Source organism: Procambarus clarkii, chromosome 36, assembly GCF_040958095.1.
Source record: "Procambarus clarkii isolate CNS0578487 chromosome 36, FALCON_Pclarkii_2.0, whole genome shotgun sequence".
In the NCBI taxonomy this organism is placed as follows: domain Eukaryota; kingdom Metazoa; phylum Arthropoda; class Malacostraca; order Decapoda; family Cambaridae; genus Procambarus; species Procambarus clarkii.
The window spans coordinates 32,364,370-32,381,506 of NC_091185.1; positions in this window are offsets into that span (position 1 = coordinate 32,364,370).

The following is a 17,137-nucleotide window of genomic DNA, read 5'->3' on the forward strand; positions in this document are numbered from 1 at the left end:
GACACATTGGATATAGTTGTGTTTATTATAATATATGGAATCTGACGCAATACTGGCATCTGGTGACGTAAGAATTCTAGCCTTATTGTACAGATGTAATTATTAGTACATGTGAACTCTACGTTTGGTTAATTTTAATTACTACAATGATTAGTAGATTTAGTAATAATTAATAATAATACAACAGTGTTGTATTTAGTGTTGGAAATTTCCAACAACGTTCTCGCGTCTTCTTCCTCTTCCCGATTGCGCATGCGCGGCTCTCGATAGACATCTCGAGCGTAAATGGATTTATATATATCGGAATTAACTAAGGAAGAAGAGATGGTAATGAGTATCGATGTCACATTTCATATTTTCGTGTTAAAATATAACTTCACGTAACATAAATTGGTTTATTAAAGTTATGCAGCTAATCGAGGAAATTAAAGTGAAATCATTTACATTAAAATAATTTCCTCTAGAATATTTAATATCAACTAAATAAAGGAGTTCCAGTAAGCAGTAGTAAGCTACGAAATTAAACATATTGGTAAGTAACTATTTTTAGTAAAAGGAATGATAAACTGGACTGTTACAAATCCAACTAAATGTGGAAAGAATTTGTTTCTGCCTGTCGTTCTTCACGTACCTAGTAGCCAGAATGCACTTCTCGTCCTACTATGCAAGGCCCGATTTGCCTAATAGGCCGAGTGATTTTCTTTATTTTCAATAAATTGTTTCCAATTAGTTTATTTGAATTATTATTATATTAAATTAATAACATAAATTAATGACTTAGTTGTGTTAGTTTAGGTTAGGTTAGGATAGGTTAGGTTAGGTAGGGTTGGTTAGGTTTGGTCATATATCTAGGTTAGTTTCAACTCAAATTTAAAAAAATTGACTCATACATAATGAAATGGGCAGATTTATCCTTTTATATGAAAAAAATCGAAAAATATTTAAATTCAGGAAAACTTGGCTTATTAATCAAATTGGGCCTTGCATAGTAGGCCGAGTACGACGTTCTGGCTACTAGGTACAACAGAGTCATGTTGAATGATAAGCACGTGAGAGGGCAACTGGTGTCCTTGCTCCTTCCATTCCTGAAGTGCCTCTCCTCCATGTAGTGACGTGGTTTGTACCACCTCGCCAGTCATTCACATCATTTCTCCACCTTGCATAGGACCGGGTGAGGTGGGTGTTTCCAGAACACCTATAAGGGGTCCTCCTCCCGTGTCCCCGAGTAGGCTCCAGGGACACGTTACCACTATCAGGTTCAGTGCATATAGTGCCTCCAATACGTCGTGCACTCTGAGGCACTCTAGCACCTCCTCTGCGTCCCTACAGATACTCCTTGCTTTCTCTAACGCTCCTCTCTTCGCCAGTTTTCTCTCTTCTCCTGTAAGTGTGTTGCTTTCTCGCAGCGACACCTGTTACCTGTCTTGCATCCATCTTGATAGTAGGTGCAGTTTGCATGAAGGGTTTGTTCGTCAATGACTGCACCAGTACAGATGTTGGGAGACGCGTTTATGTTGAGGATGAGACTCAAAAGTGCTTGTTACATTGGGCTGTAGATAGAGGAGTAGCGACTAAAACAGAGGTGGATGTTAAAGGGAGACTTGCCGCACCGTAGGCCGGTATGTTATGTTTATGGCGTCTGCTGATCCATGGTGTTGCGATGAGGCATTTGTTTTCTGTGTCTAGCTGTTGGTGGCGCCAGATATAAATGTGGCGCGGGTCAGATATGACCCAATTTGTTGGTCGACTGGAGATATTTAGCCAGTACTTTGACTATTTGGTATTTTTCCTGCAACGATAGGCAAATCGAGGCAATAGCCTCCTCCTAATATATGCTCGATGGTGAAGGGTATTTTAAGTGCGATAATTACTTGTTTGAATTTTACTCTGGCACTATTATGTCGGAAACAGTGAAGAGATAGTGTTTGATTGTTTCTGGCACCTAACAGTGGATGAAGAGTTCGTTAATGTCTGTTCTGTACATAGAGCTGTGTGCTGCTAGTTTGGTATGTTCCAGCCTTAATCTAGTCATCATTACATCAATTTTTCTGCTTTTATATCTGACATGTTTCCAAGTTTCTCATTTCTTTTTAATGGACCCATAGTACAAGGGTGAGTATGACGTTTTTCATTTCATTGCAAAATCTTGGATGATGGTATTTTTTAAGGCTCCTTTACATACAACATGAGGAATTGGATGATAGGTAATGTGAAGCATTTTGTGCATCGCTTTGGCTAGTTGATCTACAAGTTCATTATGGAGTATACTACAATGCGCTGGGACCCATTGGATAGAGGTGTCATAACCGTTCAATCGGTGTTCATGAAGAAGTCGAAGACATGGGTAAACTAATTCTTTACACCTTGTTGAAGAGTACGTAATTGCCTGAATCGCACTTTTGGAGTCACTACAGATTGTATATATATATATCCCAACTGGTAATGTTGTTATTATTTGAAGAGCTTGATATAAGGCATATAATTCAGCTGTGAAAATAGATAGTTGGTTTGGTAACCGCCATCCCTGCTTGAGATGGTATTTCGGTATCCATACAGCCAATACCACCCATTGCGCTGCTCTCGATGAACATCTTCATTCCTCTATGTAAGCTTCTTCTCTGTAGACATCCTCCTAGGTTCGTGGTCGGGCCCAACCACCTCACTGTAGTTCGCATTGCCACAGTGGTTCTTCTTACCCCCTACCAAAATTCACCATGCTGGCATAAGGTACACTGCATCGTGGCTCCTCCACACTGTCCCTCAAAGCCGTTCGCTCACCCTAAGAGCTTTTCTTGCTCACACTTTCAGGTGGAGGGTGTGCGGTCTGTAGCACTTCCATCGCCCCAGGCGCCTGTTCTGCTGCTCCTCGCCACTCCTCTACATGCATATTTAGGCTAAGTCGCAGGTCCTCGTCGGGGTTCTCCACGACCTCTCTGCACTCTAACCTCTGTCGTCCTCCCTGGCGACGTTATCATCGGTGCGATCGTCTGAGTCGTCCGGCACCTCGCCTGGCATGTTTACCCCAAGGCTTGACACATAGGCTCTCCTGGCCCAATCGGGTTGTATGCTTTCTCAACCTAGATAGTTACACAGCACCATCTGTACATGCTCTTGTGGTAACCTAGGGAATTCAGCTACGATCGCCTTCTCGACTCCATAGTTGGCGAACAGCTGCACCTCGTGGAGTGGTAACCTGCATTCTTTCCCAACACTGCATAGTCTCACTACTCCCACAGGTTGGAGTGCACTGCAATTTCCACAGGGTCTGACTCCCCAAACATAACAGTGCCCCCGAAAATGAAGGGATGGTCCCCCAGTTTCGTCTCCCAAACATTCACATTGGGACCATTATAATAAGGAGTATGGGTAACTACCCTCTCTTCTTCCAACATCAATCCCACAGTCTTCTGGTGTTTGCCACACTCCCGGGCCGTGTTCTCTTACACCACAATTGTAACATCCCACCTTGGGTAGACCTCTCCCAGTCACCTGGACCATAACCTCCCTGTTTCACGCTCTGGGTCCTCTCAGAATTCCCAGACCCAAACTCTCTGGTCGAGTCGCTCCTACCTGTGCTGTCACTCAGAGGCTTCCTCACAGGTTCTCGCATGCATTCTAGGGCTTGGGTCTTGTTACTTGAGTGGTACGACATACCTGGTCCATAACCACTCTGAACCTCTCCACGGCTCCTCCACGAGCAGTCGTCCTCCTGCTGGGTTGGTCGCCTGGGTCGACTCTCTCTCAGAGAGCCGAGTGCCTCCTCCAACATGTCCGCTCGATCAGCTGCTGCCTGCAAGTCTATTTATGCCTGCTTCCTTTACTCTAACTCTCAGTTCCGAGTGGAATATAGACATGAACGTCTTCATGACCCCATTAGTTGCTTGATATTCTCTGCTGTCTCTGCTTCTTCGGCCTTCAACCATTTCAAAAACTTGTGCTCCAGTTCCCTTGTTGTCTTGGCGTAAGTCCCCCCTGGTGCTCTAGTCCATTCTCTAAATGTAGCGAGGCGAGTAGCTGTTGCGGCCTCCATATTCTGCTCTTTGGCAGGCTCAACGATGCGCTTTGGCCTGCTCTGGGGAACGACGCCCGCCACTGCCCCCCGAATGTGAAGGCAGGAGGCAAACCGGGAGGGTCCCCCTAATATTTGACAAATATTAGGGGGACCTAATACCTAACCTAACCCAGGACCACAGGATCACAAGTCCAGCGTGCTGTCCTCTCGGCCGACCGGCTCCCATCAGAGAAGCCGGAAAAAATGGAAAACTAAAGTAAAATATTGTATGTTCCATACTTTAGCCTTGATGGAGCTGAGAAGTTGAGCAAATTATGGGCACTGAACAAAATGCGCTCGGGGTCACCTGACCCGGTGGTGGTGGTTGAGGGTATATTCGTGGCAGTTGCCGCGAATATAACTTTTCACAATTATTTTGATGTTTCTCATTCTTTTCTTCTATGATTTTGTGCTGTAATAATATTCAAAAGTGTCTAATTTGTGGAATTTACATAGTTCAATATTTGGAACATCACTATGCTCCAAATTATGGGGCTCATATACATTACATGTTTATTGATTTTTATGATCAATCAGTGTTTTTACTGTTATTACACTATATACACACATTGTATATACCTATATACACATGTGTTCACAATAAAGTGAATGTTTTTTTTTTTTCTTTTAATATTTTTTTTACAAACCATTGTAATGCCCCCCCTAAAATAGGGTGGCATTACTATAGTTTTGGAAAAGTTGTTCAATGTCAACCAATTTTTTTTTACTAGTTGTATATGAAAACGATTGCAATTGTTCCAAGTTTCAGTACTGCAGCCTAAACAGAAAGGGAGATTTTTAATTATGTAATTTTTTTTCAACGAATATTACACATTTTCAAGTGTTTATAAACAACGACACCTTTCAGATATAATCATTCTATGATACTTTTCTGTCACATTGGTATATAATAAAGGATGTGTAGTTTGGAAATTTCCAAAACATCTTTAGTTTTCCTAATACAAATAGTCAAAGTTCCCCCAAAAAATTATGCAAATATGTTATGTTTATTGCTATTATAAAATCAATAAATAAACTTAGAGAAACAAAACAACTTCCGATTTTAGAGACAAACACTCTACATATAAGGTGTAAGTTTCATGTAAATTGAATACAAAATGAAAGAGTTATAAGAACTTTTGTTACTTGAAAATAAATAAGAAAATAATAAAGCCTAAGGTGCTGCCATCTGTGGCTGAGGTTGACATCAACCAATTTTCTCCAAAATTGACACCCTTACAGACAGGCTTACGTGCAGTCAGGTGTATAAGTTTCATGCAAATCGTCCGATAAAAAATATGAAAAAAAAAAAATAATTTTTTTTAACTTAATTATTTTTTTAATAAAACTAATTATAATATTTTATTAATATAGACTATTGTGATAGCTGAGTCATAGACATGATTTCAGTTGACACTTGTGTTTGATAATCGTTTTTTATCATTTTGGAATAATTTTGACACCTACTTCAATATTTGTTTCTCCCTTCCTATTTATGCTACGATGCTGAGACTTGGCATCGTAGCATAAATAGGAGACTTGAAATCATGTCTTGGAGTCATAGACATGATTTCAGTTGACACTTGTGTTTGATAATCGTTTTTTATCATTTTGGAATAATTTTGACACCTACTTCAATATTTTTTTCTCCCTTCCTATTTATGCTACGATGCTGAGACCAGATGAAACTCTTTTTATATATAACTCGTTAAAAAAGTTTCATTGAAATCGAACCAGTTTTTATTTATTGCGTTTTTGGATCTAATGGCCCCTTTTTAAAAAAGAGTGGCCGCCACACACCAGCTAGCAGTAGCTTCTGTAATTAGTGCTAATTAGTTATGCCATTAAGATAATGAGAGACTGCAGAGAGTATAATGTTTACTCGCTACAGAACTCCTCCTGCCCGGGAATGAAAGAAAAGCATTACAAAAAAAAATAAGAGGCTACTGTTCCCTGGATTGTTGTGGAACATGTAGTCCGGTACCAAAAGATGCAGGCAGTGTGATGACAAGCTCGGTGTAGCAAGAGAGAAGAATGAGCTTGATTGTTGCGTCCTTGGGTCGCTGGTGGAGCATTTAGATCCGGGGCGGATGGACTCGGGCACCAGGACCATAAGAGGTAATGTAGGTACGTAGTTAGGACAACGAAGGAATCACTGCTAGAGCTGAATTGTCCTGGAGGTGACGTCAGATCAAGAGTCGGAAACGCAAGCTGTAGGTCATGTACTGTTCAAGGAAAATACTTGTGTCGGCAGCATAGCAGAATGCAGTGAACGTGGTAGATGAATCCGATGAAAGAGCAGCTGTATTGGGAGTTCCTATAGGACTAGCAGTGCCCTGGCAGCGACGGAGAGTCGGCAGGACAGAGTTGTTAGAGTTGCTGATTAAACTGTCAGATGAGTATGTAACACTCACGGTGCAGCAAGTTGTAGTTGATGAAAATGTAGAGATGTTCGCTGTGAAAATCATAGCTGTGGCGAGGGTGTTGGCAACGTTCCATGACAGGTGGCAGCGGTCCACAGCAACCAGCAGCAGTAGTAGCGGTCCAATGAGAGTCTATGTTGTAGTCCATCGTGGCTGGGTATCGTCGAAACCCTCTGGGGTCACCAATGTAACATACGATTATGTTACGTTGTGGAGTAGATTAGATACACAGTATTTAGTGGGTTTTCATATTTATTTAATAGTCTTGGATACTGCAGTGTTGTAGACATTCAGACAGAGCTTGGAGCAGAGCAGAGAGCTGAGTGAGGCCGGAGTCGCAGAGCTCTATGCGGGAGAGCATGGCGGCTCGATTGGAGAATCGTCAGTGTCTGAACTCATGGGGAGTGAGAGCGTTGTAGCCTGATGCGGTCGTAGTCTGCTGTCTGCTCTGTGTCGAAGCGGTAGTGTCTTGGAGTCGATTAGAACTGCATACGCCGAGTGCTACATTCTTGACTGTGGAAATTGTCCTGTTGGCTATTCTCGATGATGATGAAGATTAAGCCACCCAAAAGGTGGCACGGGCATGAATAGCCCGTAAGTGGTGGCCCTTTTGAGCCATTACTAGTATCAAGAGCTGATACTGGAGATCTGTGGAGGTGCGAATGCACCCTGCATGACGGAAGATGTCTCCTTTGTGAATGTGTTAAGATGAAGATGAAGCCACCCAAGAGGTGGCACGGGCATGAATAGCCTGTAAGTGGTGGCCCTTTTGAGTCATTACCAGTATCAAGAGCTGATACTGAAGATCTGTGGAGGTGCGACTGCACCCTGCGTGACGGGAGATGTCTCCCGTGGACTTAGTGCCATTGATTGATTGATAAAGATTAAGCCACCCAAGAGGTGGCACGGGCATGAATAGCCTGTAAGTGGTACAATTTTTTTTTCTCAGTATTCTGAGGTTGCATTTAACCATCAGGCTGTTATCGTGGGGGAGGATACTGCTTCACAGTCTTTATGAGGGTGTCCAGCTGCTGGACACCTTTGTTGACCAGGAGAGTGGCTGTGTTGATGGCTTCAGGGTGGCCACTGCATGATTCAGGAACTCTTAAAGCTCTTCTAAGGTCATTGGTTGCTTCACATTCCAGTAGATAGTGAAGTAATGGCTTTTCTGTGACAGTTTGGCAGAAGATGCACTCTCTCTGTCGGGGTTCACCAATCTCCCAGTTGCATCTGTAACCTAGACGTAGTCTATATAACCTAACTGCTATTTCCCTGTGGATTCCTTTTGGGATATTTAACCTTTCTAATTTGGTAGCCTGAAGATACCATGTTGCAGATGGCGACCCTTCAGCTATTCTCTGGTGTAGGTAGGCTTTGTTGAGATGTGAGAGTTTTTTGGTGATGATGTTTTTTATGTTCTCTAGGCTGGGTTGAATTGTTTTATGTATCACTGGATGACGAGTTGCCAATTTAGCAATTTCATTAGCTTTTTCATTTAATGGGATTCCAATATGGGATGGCATCCAGTTTAAAGTTATGTTGAGCCCTTTGCCTTTAGCGACTGCTCCAAGATACAAAATGGTGGTAATTATTTCCACATTATCTTTCCACTGTTTTTGTCCTAGTATTTGAAGTGCAGCTTTTTGAGTCTGTGTGTATGATTGCATTTTGAGTGTTTTGTGCAATCACATATGCGAATGCCTGTTGTATGGCAAACAGCTCAGTTTGGGTTGATGATACTAGTCCTCCCAGTCTCCAATATGCCTGTACGCTGGTCGTGCAAAGAGCAGCGCCAGCACTCTCATTTTCTGTGTCCACCGATCCGTCTGTGAAGATGTGGGTGGCTCCTGCTACTGCTATGCTATACATTTGCTCTTCTATTATGCGCCTTAGGATTGTCGGATCATAGGCAGCCTTTTTCATTGGGAGACTTTCTATTACTATTTTGAAAGTAGGCTCTTCCCACGGCGCGGAAGGAGTGTAATTTGGGTGTGGATGATCACCCTCTCTATCAAGAATCATGCTTTTTAAATGTAGTCGGTTTAGGACTTTTCCTGCTCTTGCAACCCAAGAGTTTCCATTGTTTTGGCCTAGTCCAACCACCAAGGCCTGCCGTACTGGGATTCGATCAGAAGAAATAATTATCTTACTGATAATTGTAGCTGTCCTTTGTGATATTCTTTCTTGTAGAGAGGGCAAACCCGTCTCCAGTCTAAGAGTTTCAAGCCTGGTCCACATGGGGGCTCCCAGTGCAGCTCTCATAGCATTGTTTTGGGCAACTTCAAGCTTTTTCCACTGTTGGTGTGATAGATGTGTGAGTGCAGGTGCGGTATAATCGATCACTGATCTGACTGCCTGTACATAGTATGTGCGAAGGACTTGCAGATTGGCTCCTCCAGAAAGGGAGGTTAGCGACCTGAGGATTGCCGTCCGGGCCGCAGTTCGCTCTCTCAAGTAAGTGACCTCAGCATTAAAATTCATGTGTGTGTCCAGGATGATTCCTAGATACTGATAGGTGTCGACCCATTCTATTGGTTGACCCTGTACTGTGAGTTGAATGTTGGGCTTTGTGACTTACACATTTTTGTGGCTATTCTCATATCATTTGCTTATATTTGGTGACTACGCTTCAGCTCCCTCCAACAGGATGAAAAGAGTATTACCTGTAATTGGGGAAAGGATTGTAGCTTCAGTAATTAGTGCTAATTAGTTATGCCATTAAGATAATGAGAGACGGGAGCAGGGACAATGTTTACTCGCTACAATATATATCGCCATATAACAATTGGCGACCTTGCCAGGATATGGAGCGATAGTGTTGCCAAGGATATTCGAGTGATAATGTTGCCAAGGAGTATGAGTGCAATGATAGTGTTGATAAGGTTGGTAATAAGTAGTGATTTTATTCTGTGCTGGTAAATTTAGTGTGTGTGCAGTTAATCGCTCAGAGGCCTAGAGATGGAGGATGGTAAAGTAGCTAAGTTTGTGGTGTCGAGAGGTGAGAGCATGTTGGAGGATTGTACCAAGGCCCAGCTCCAACTAGTGGCGAACCACTTTTGCATAAGATTCAGGTCATCCAAAGTGGTGGAGTGGCGCATAGAGATCATTGCTCATTTCAAGGTAGGGGAGTAGGCCACTGGGGATGAACCGTCCCAAACTCCTGCTAGCGTTGGGCCCAGAGTGAAGGAGGAAGCAGTGGGGGTCCAGCAGTAGTAGGAGGAATGTGAAGCTGGAAGCAAATGGAAGACAGCTGTGGAGGTAAGAGCGCGAGTGGCAGCTGCAAGAGCGAGAACGAGAGGGCCAGCTGCAACGGGAAGAGCGCCCAGCTCCAAATGCGACGGGAGGAGATAGAGGCCAACAAGGTGAAACTGAGGCGTGTCGAGCCCGGGATGATCCCACTTCGTGCGCAACGGGACGATCACCGAGCAAAGAAGCGTGACTTGCCACCATTTGTACCACAGAAGGTAGAGAGTTTCTTTGACCATTTTGAGAGGGGTCTCAACCCAGAAAAGATGGCCGGAGGAGAATTGGGCGGAACTGGTCCAGAGTAGGCTGACTGGTGAATCACGGGAGGCCTACAACATACTGGACCTCGAGGAATGTTCGAGGTATGAGGCAGTGAAGAATGCAGTGCTACATTCTTTCTGGTTAACTCCAGAGTAGTATCGAAAGAGGTTTAGAGAATGGACTAGAGCACCAGGGGGGACTTACGCCAAGACAACAAGGGAACTGGAGCACAAGTTTTTGAAATGGTTGAAGGCCGAAGAAGCAGAGACAGCAGAGAATATCAAGCAACTAATGGGGTCATGAAGACGTTCATGTCTATATTCCACTCGGAACTGAGAGTTAGAGTAAAGGAAGCAGGCATAAATAGACTTGCAGGCAGCAGCTGATCGAGCGGACATGTTGGAGGAGGCACTCGGCTCTCTGAGAGAGAGTCGACCCAGGCGACCAACCCAGCAGGAGGACGACTGCTCGTGGAGGAGCCGTGGAGAGGTTCAGAGTGGTTATGGACCAGGTGTGTCGTACCACTCAAGTAACAAGACCCAAGCCCTAGAATGCATGCGAGAACCTGTGAGGAAGCCTCTGAGTGACAGCACAGGTAGGAGCGACTCGACCAGAGAGTTTGGGTCTGGGAATTCTGAGAGGACCCAGAGCGTGAAACAGGGAGGTTATGGTCCAGGTGACTGGGACAGGTCTACCCAAGGTGGGATGATGTTACAATTGTGGTGTAAGAGAACACGGCCCGGGAGTGTGGCAAACACCAGAAGACTGTGGGATTGATGTTGGAAGAAGAGAGGGTAGTTACTCATACTCCTTATTATAATGGTCCCAATGTGAATGTTTGGGAGACGAAACTGGGGGACCATCCCTTCATTTTCGGGGGAACTGTTATGTTTGGGGAGTCAGACCCTGTGGAAATTGCAGTGCACTCCAACCTGTGGGAGTAGTGAGACTATGCAGTGTTGGGAAAGAATGCAGGTTACCACTCCACGAGGTGCAGCTGTTCGTCAACTATGGAGTCGAGAAGGCGATCGTAGCTGTATTCCCTAGGTTACCACAAGAGCATGTACAGATGGTGCTGGGTAACTATCTAGGTTGAGAAAGCATACAACCCGATTGGGCCAGGAGAGCCTATGTGTCAAGCCTTGGGGTAGACATGCCAGGCGAGGTGCCGGACGACTCAGACGATCGCACCGATGATAACGTCGCCAGGGAGGACGACAGAGGTTAGAGTGCAGAGAGGTCGTAGAGAACCCCGACGAGGACCTGCGACTTAGCCTAAAGATGCATGTAGAGGAGTGGCGAGGAGCAGCAGAACAGGCGCCTGGGGCGATGGAAGTGCTACAGACCGCACACCCTCCACCTGAAAGTGTGAGCAAGAAAAGCTCTTAGGGTGAGCGAACGGCTTTGAGGGACAGTGTGGAGGAGCCACGATGCAGTGTACCTTATGCCAGCATGGTGAATTTTGGTAGGGGGTAAGAAGAACCACTGTGGCAATGCGAACTACAGTGAGGTGGTTGGGCCCGACCACGAACCTAGGAGGATGTCTACAGAGAAGAAGCTTACATAGAGAAATGAAGATGTTCATCGAGAGCAGCGCAATGGGTGGTATTGGCTGTATGGATACCGAAATACCATCTCAAGCAGGGATGGCGGTTACCAAACCAACTATCTATTTTCACAGCTGAATTATATGCCTTATATCAAGCTCTTCAAATAATAACAACATTACCAGTTGGGATATATATATATACAATCTGTAGTGACTCCAAAAGTGCGATTCAGGCAATTACGTACTCTTCAACAACGTGTAAAGAATTAGTTTACCCATGTCTTCGACTTCTTCATGAACACCGATTGAACGGTTATGACACCTCTATCCAATGGGTCCCAGCGCATTGTAGTATACTCCATAATGAACTTGTAGATCAACTAGCCAAAGCGATGCACAAAATGCTTCACATTACCTATCATCCAATTCCTCATGTTGTATGTAAAGGAGCCTTAAAAAATACCATCATCCAAGATTTTGCAATGAAATGAAAAACGTCATACTCACCCTTGTACTATGGGTCCATTAAAAAGAAATGAGAAACTTGGAAACATGTCAGATATAAAAGCAGAAAAATTGATGTAATGATGACTAGATTAAGGCTGGAACATACCAAACTAGCAGCACACAGCTCTATGTACAGAACAGACATTAACGAACTCTTCATCCACTGTTAGGTGCCAGAAACAATCAAACACTATCTTTTCACTGTTTCCGACATAATAGTGCCAGAGTAAAATTCAAACAAGTAATTATCGCACTTAAAATACCCTTCACCATCGAGCATATATTAGGAGGAGGCTATTGCCTCGATTTACCTATCGTTGCAGGAAAAATACCAAATAGTCAAAGCACTGGCTAAATATCTCCAGTCGACCAACAAATTGGGTCATATCTGACCCGCGCCACATTTATATCTGGCGCCACCAACAGCTAGACACAGAAAACAAATGCCTCATCGCAACACCATGGATCAGCAGACGCCATAAACATAACATACCGGCCTACGGTGCGGCAAGTCTCCCTTTAACATCCACCTCTGTTTTAGTCGCTACTCCTCTATCTACAGCCCAATGTAACAAGCACTTTTGAGTCTCATCCTCAACATAAACGCGTCTCCCAACATCTGTACTGGTGCAGTCATTGACGAACAAACCCTTCATGCAAACTGCACCTACTATCAAGATGGATGCAAGACAGGTAACAGGTGTCGCTGCGAGAAAGCAACACACTTACAGGAGAAGAGGAGCCGAGAAGAGAGAAGACTGGCGAAGAGAGGAGCGTTAGAGAAAGCAAGGAGTACCTGTAGAGACGCAGAGGAGGTGCTAGAGTGCCTCAGAGTGCACGACGTATTGGAGGCACTATATGCACTGAACCTGATAGTGGTAACGTGTCCCTGGAGCCTACTCGGGGACACGGGAGGAGGACCCCTTATAGGTGTTCTGGAAACACCCTCCTCACCCGGTCCTATGCAAGGTGGAGAAATGATGTGAATGACTGGCGAGGTGGTACAAACCACGTCACTACATGGAGGAGAGGCACTTCAGAAATGGAAGGAGCAAGGACACCAGCTGCCCTCTCACGTGCTTATCATTCAACATGACTCTGTTGTACCTAGTAGCCAGAACGTCGTACTCGGCCTACTATGCAAGGCCCAATTTGATTAATAAGCCAAGTTTTCCTGAATTTAAATATTTTTCGATTTTTTTTCTTATAAAAGGATAAATCTGCCCATTTCATTATGTATGAGTCAATTTTTTTAAATTTGAGTTGAAACTAACCTAGATATATGACCAAACCTAACCAACCCTACCTAACCTAACCTATCCTAACCTAACCTAAACTAACACAACTAAGTCATTAATTTATGTTATTAATTTAATATAATAATAATTCAAATAAACTAATTGGAAGCAATATATTGAAAATAAAGAAAATCACTCGGCCTATTAGGCAAATCGGGCCTTGCATAGTAGGACGAGAAGTGCATTCTGGCTACTAGGTACGTGAAGAACGACAGGCAGAAACAAATTCTTTCCACATTTAGTTGGATTTGTAACAGTCCAGTTTATCATTCCTTTTACTAAAAATAGTTACTTACCAATATGTTTAATTTCGTAGCTTACTACTGCTTACTGGAACTCCTTTATTTAGTTGATATTAAATATTCTATAGGAAATTATTTTAATGTAAATGATTTCACTTTAATTTCCTCGATTAGCTGCATAACTTTAATAAACCAATTTATGTTACGTGAAGTTATATTTTAAAACGAAAATATGAAATGTGACATCGATACTCATTACCATCTCTTCTTCCTTAGTTAATTCCGATATATATAAATCCATTTACGCTCGAGATGTCTATCGAGAGCCGCGCATGCGCAATCGGGAAGAGGAAGAAGACGCGAGAACGTTGTTGGAAATTTCCAACACTAAATACAACACTGTTGTATTATTATTAATTATTACTAAATCTACTAATCATTGTAGTAATTAAAATTAACCAAACGTAGAGTTCACATGTACTAATAATTACATCTGTACAATAAGGCTAGAATTCTTACGTCACCAGATGCCAGTATTGCGTCAGATTCCATATATTATAATAAACACAACTATATCCAATGTGTCTGAGAATTGAATCTGATTCTCTATAAAACAACGGTGTTCTGTGTGATAATTAATTGCAGATAAACTGATCCCCAACTAATGCCAAATAGAGCGTTTATAGTTATAACTGTTATCTGATAATAAATTTAACGTCACGCGTGAATGCCCTGGAGAGACTTTAATTCATCTCCATTGCTTGTTTACCATCGTAAAACGGGCAAATAATAATATTTAACTCCTCTGAATAATAAACCCGTCCTTATCCGAGCATTTCAATCACAACTGCGAGAAATGATAATACTGTAACCCCGCGATTATCCGGGATTCGAACATCCGAAAAACGCCCTTATACGGCCAAAATCGTGAACGGATAAAGTTATCACAATATCCGGCCAAAATAGCCACAGGGACCGGATTAAAGCAGGTTTTCTGCAGAAATTACACTATCCGGTCAGTCCCCCAGATAATCGTGCCTTTGTCCGTATATGAAAACATGAGGCAGGCCATACGGTATTAATCCCGTCTGCCCGAGACTCGAGGCGCATGGTGTAGATGGGGGTGGGGTGGGTGGGTGGTGTTGGGAGGGTGGGAGGGGTGCGTCAGGAGGGACTACCTGGGTACAGGAATTACCATTAATTTTAGAACAATTAATCATAGCCAAAAACAAATAAAATAACTACTAGTAATTATGTAATAACAAATAAATAAGTTTCCTAAAAGCATTGTGCACAGGCTGAAGTTTCCTTCAAAAATATTGTGAATTTTTTCCTCCTGGTGGCCTACGTAACGCTATGGCTGCCCCAAGTGGACCTGTCCAACACTGGTCAACCCATGTGCGTCCGTCCCTCGTGTTATACACAGTGCTGCGCCATTAGTGAAATATTTTTTTAAATAACTTTTTTATTTTCATAGTAACTTTGAACATTTTTGGCCAAGACTATTTCTGGTAGCAGCATCAATCGTTCTAGAGGTGTTAAGAGGAAGAAAGTTGTCCTAACAATTAAAGACAAGTCACAGTTATACGCCTCAACCAGTGCGGCCTCACAGTGTTGCGCCATTAGTGAAATATTTTTTTAAATAACTTTCTTAATTTTCATAGTAATTTTGAACATTTTTGGCCAAGAATATGTCTGGTAGCAGCATCAATCGTTCTGGAAGTGTTAAGAGGAAGAAGATTGTCCTAGCAATTAAAGACAAGTTACGTGTTGTTCAAACAGTGAGGCGTCACAGGCAGCCAAGCGCCTTCAACAAGTGAGGCGCCACAGGCAAGCCAAGCTCCTTCAACAAGTGAGGCATTATAGGCAAGCCAAGCGCTTTCAACAAGTGAGGCGCCACAGGCAAGCCAAGCGCTTTCAACAAGTGAGGCGCAAGCAAGCGCCTTTAACAAGTGAGGCGTCACTGGCAAGCCAAGCGCCTTCAACAAGTGAGGGCATGCAAGCGCTTCAACAAGTGAGGTGCAAGCAAGCACCTTCAACAAGTGAGGCCTCACAGGCAACCCAAATGCCCTCAACCAGTGAGGCTTCAGCAGCTGGCAGTCAAAACTAACTTAGCTTAATGAACTGTACAGTAATTTTAAGTGTTAATTTTAGTGTTGTGTTAGTATAGGTTACGTAAATTGTTAAGAATTTTTAACTTCAAGATGTGTGGCATCACTCAAGAAGACGAACACCAACAAGGTAAGTTGAGGTTTCTAGTTGAATATTTAATAATTGTATGTGGCAAGGCAATTAAAATTATGTTGTTTGTAGTATAAAAATAGTTGGAAATGGTCACTTTTGGACTCGTAGGTGAAAAAGTACCATTATCCGAAAAATGTGATAATCCGGCTGGGGGTCCTTCCCATATAGTCCGGATGATCGAGTGGAGGCAGTATTCGTAGTAAATAATTTGTGTATCAAACGCGGGACGCGGAGCAGGGCAGGGGAGACGCGAGTACACGAGGCGACGCGCTCAGAGAGAGACGCCATTACCCAAGCCACCAGGGTAGACGACACCAAGAGCTCCAGATGAAAGTCGCCACTGTGAGGTGTGAAGAACCTTTGCAGACAACAACTTAGCTGGTGTCAGTGTCACTTTACACATCGTGTTGAATTGTCAAGAGATTTAATTTGACATTCAGCCAGGAACCTGTTAAATTTGTTCCGTGTAGCACAACGTGACCGGCCAGAGAAGCGCGTCAACATCTAGGCTAGACGCAAACTTCGGCAAGCCTTAACTTACACAGTGCCCTATTAGCTAAGTACCTTTATTCCCATTTGATGCATCATTTAGGAGGGGGTTGTAGCTGGGTAGCTTGTCGTTACGCAGAGCGACTATAAAAAACCACAGGTTATTATTTACCTCCATTATTTAATTTAATTTTCTTGAACATAGATGTCTAGCAGCTTAATCTGTTGCTACTAAATATAATTTGATTTACAGCGTGTGTGAAGAATTCCCCGAGCTGTCATTTCCCGTGTTAATCATCTCCCAGTGTTCCATGATGAGTCCAGGAGATTCCGAGGATGAGTCGTAACCGACTTCTTGGAAATCGTCTTCAAGCTAAGACCCTTTCCGTATTCCTTAAATTCCATTATCTGTAGTATTATTCATGCAGGGCACTGTTTCTTTGGATTGACATGTGTTTATTATAATTATTAAATTCTCATGTTATAATCTATGTTCTTATTGGTGATAAATATAATGATTCTATAATTGGTCATAGGATTAGATTATTGCATAATGAACTGGTGCACGAACCACACTAGTTCCTGGACATATATGAAGTTCCAGTAATAACCCCCCCAATGTAGGTGTTTGAGGTTTTGATTCAGTTAAATTATACAGCCCATTAATTTATATAAGTGATCATATTCTCTAGTATTTATCCATAGTTACTGGTTCATCTAGGAATTTTCTAATGATCATATTTTATTAGTTTCCCTCTTTACTATAAAAGCGGGTGGTCCTTCGTAATAGAATTTCATTACATTAATATTTAAATAAATAGAGTCAA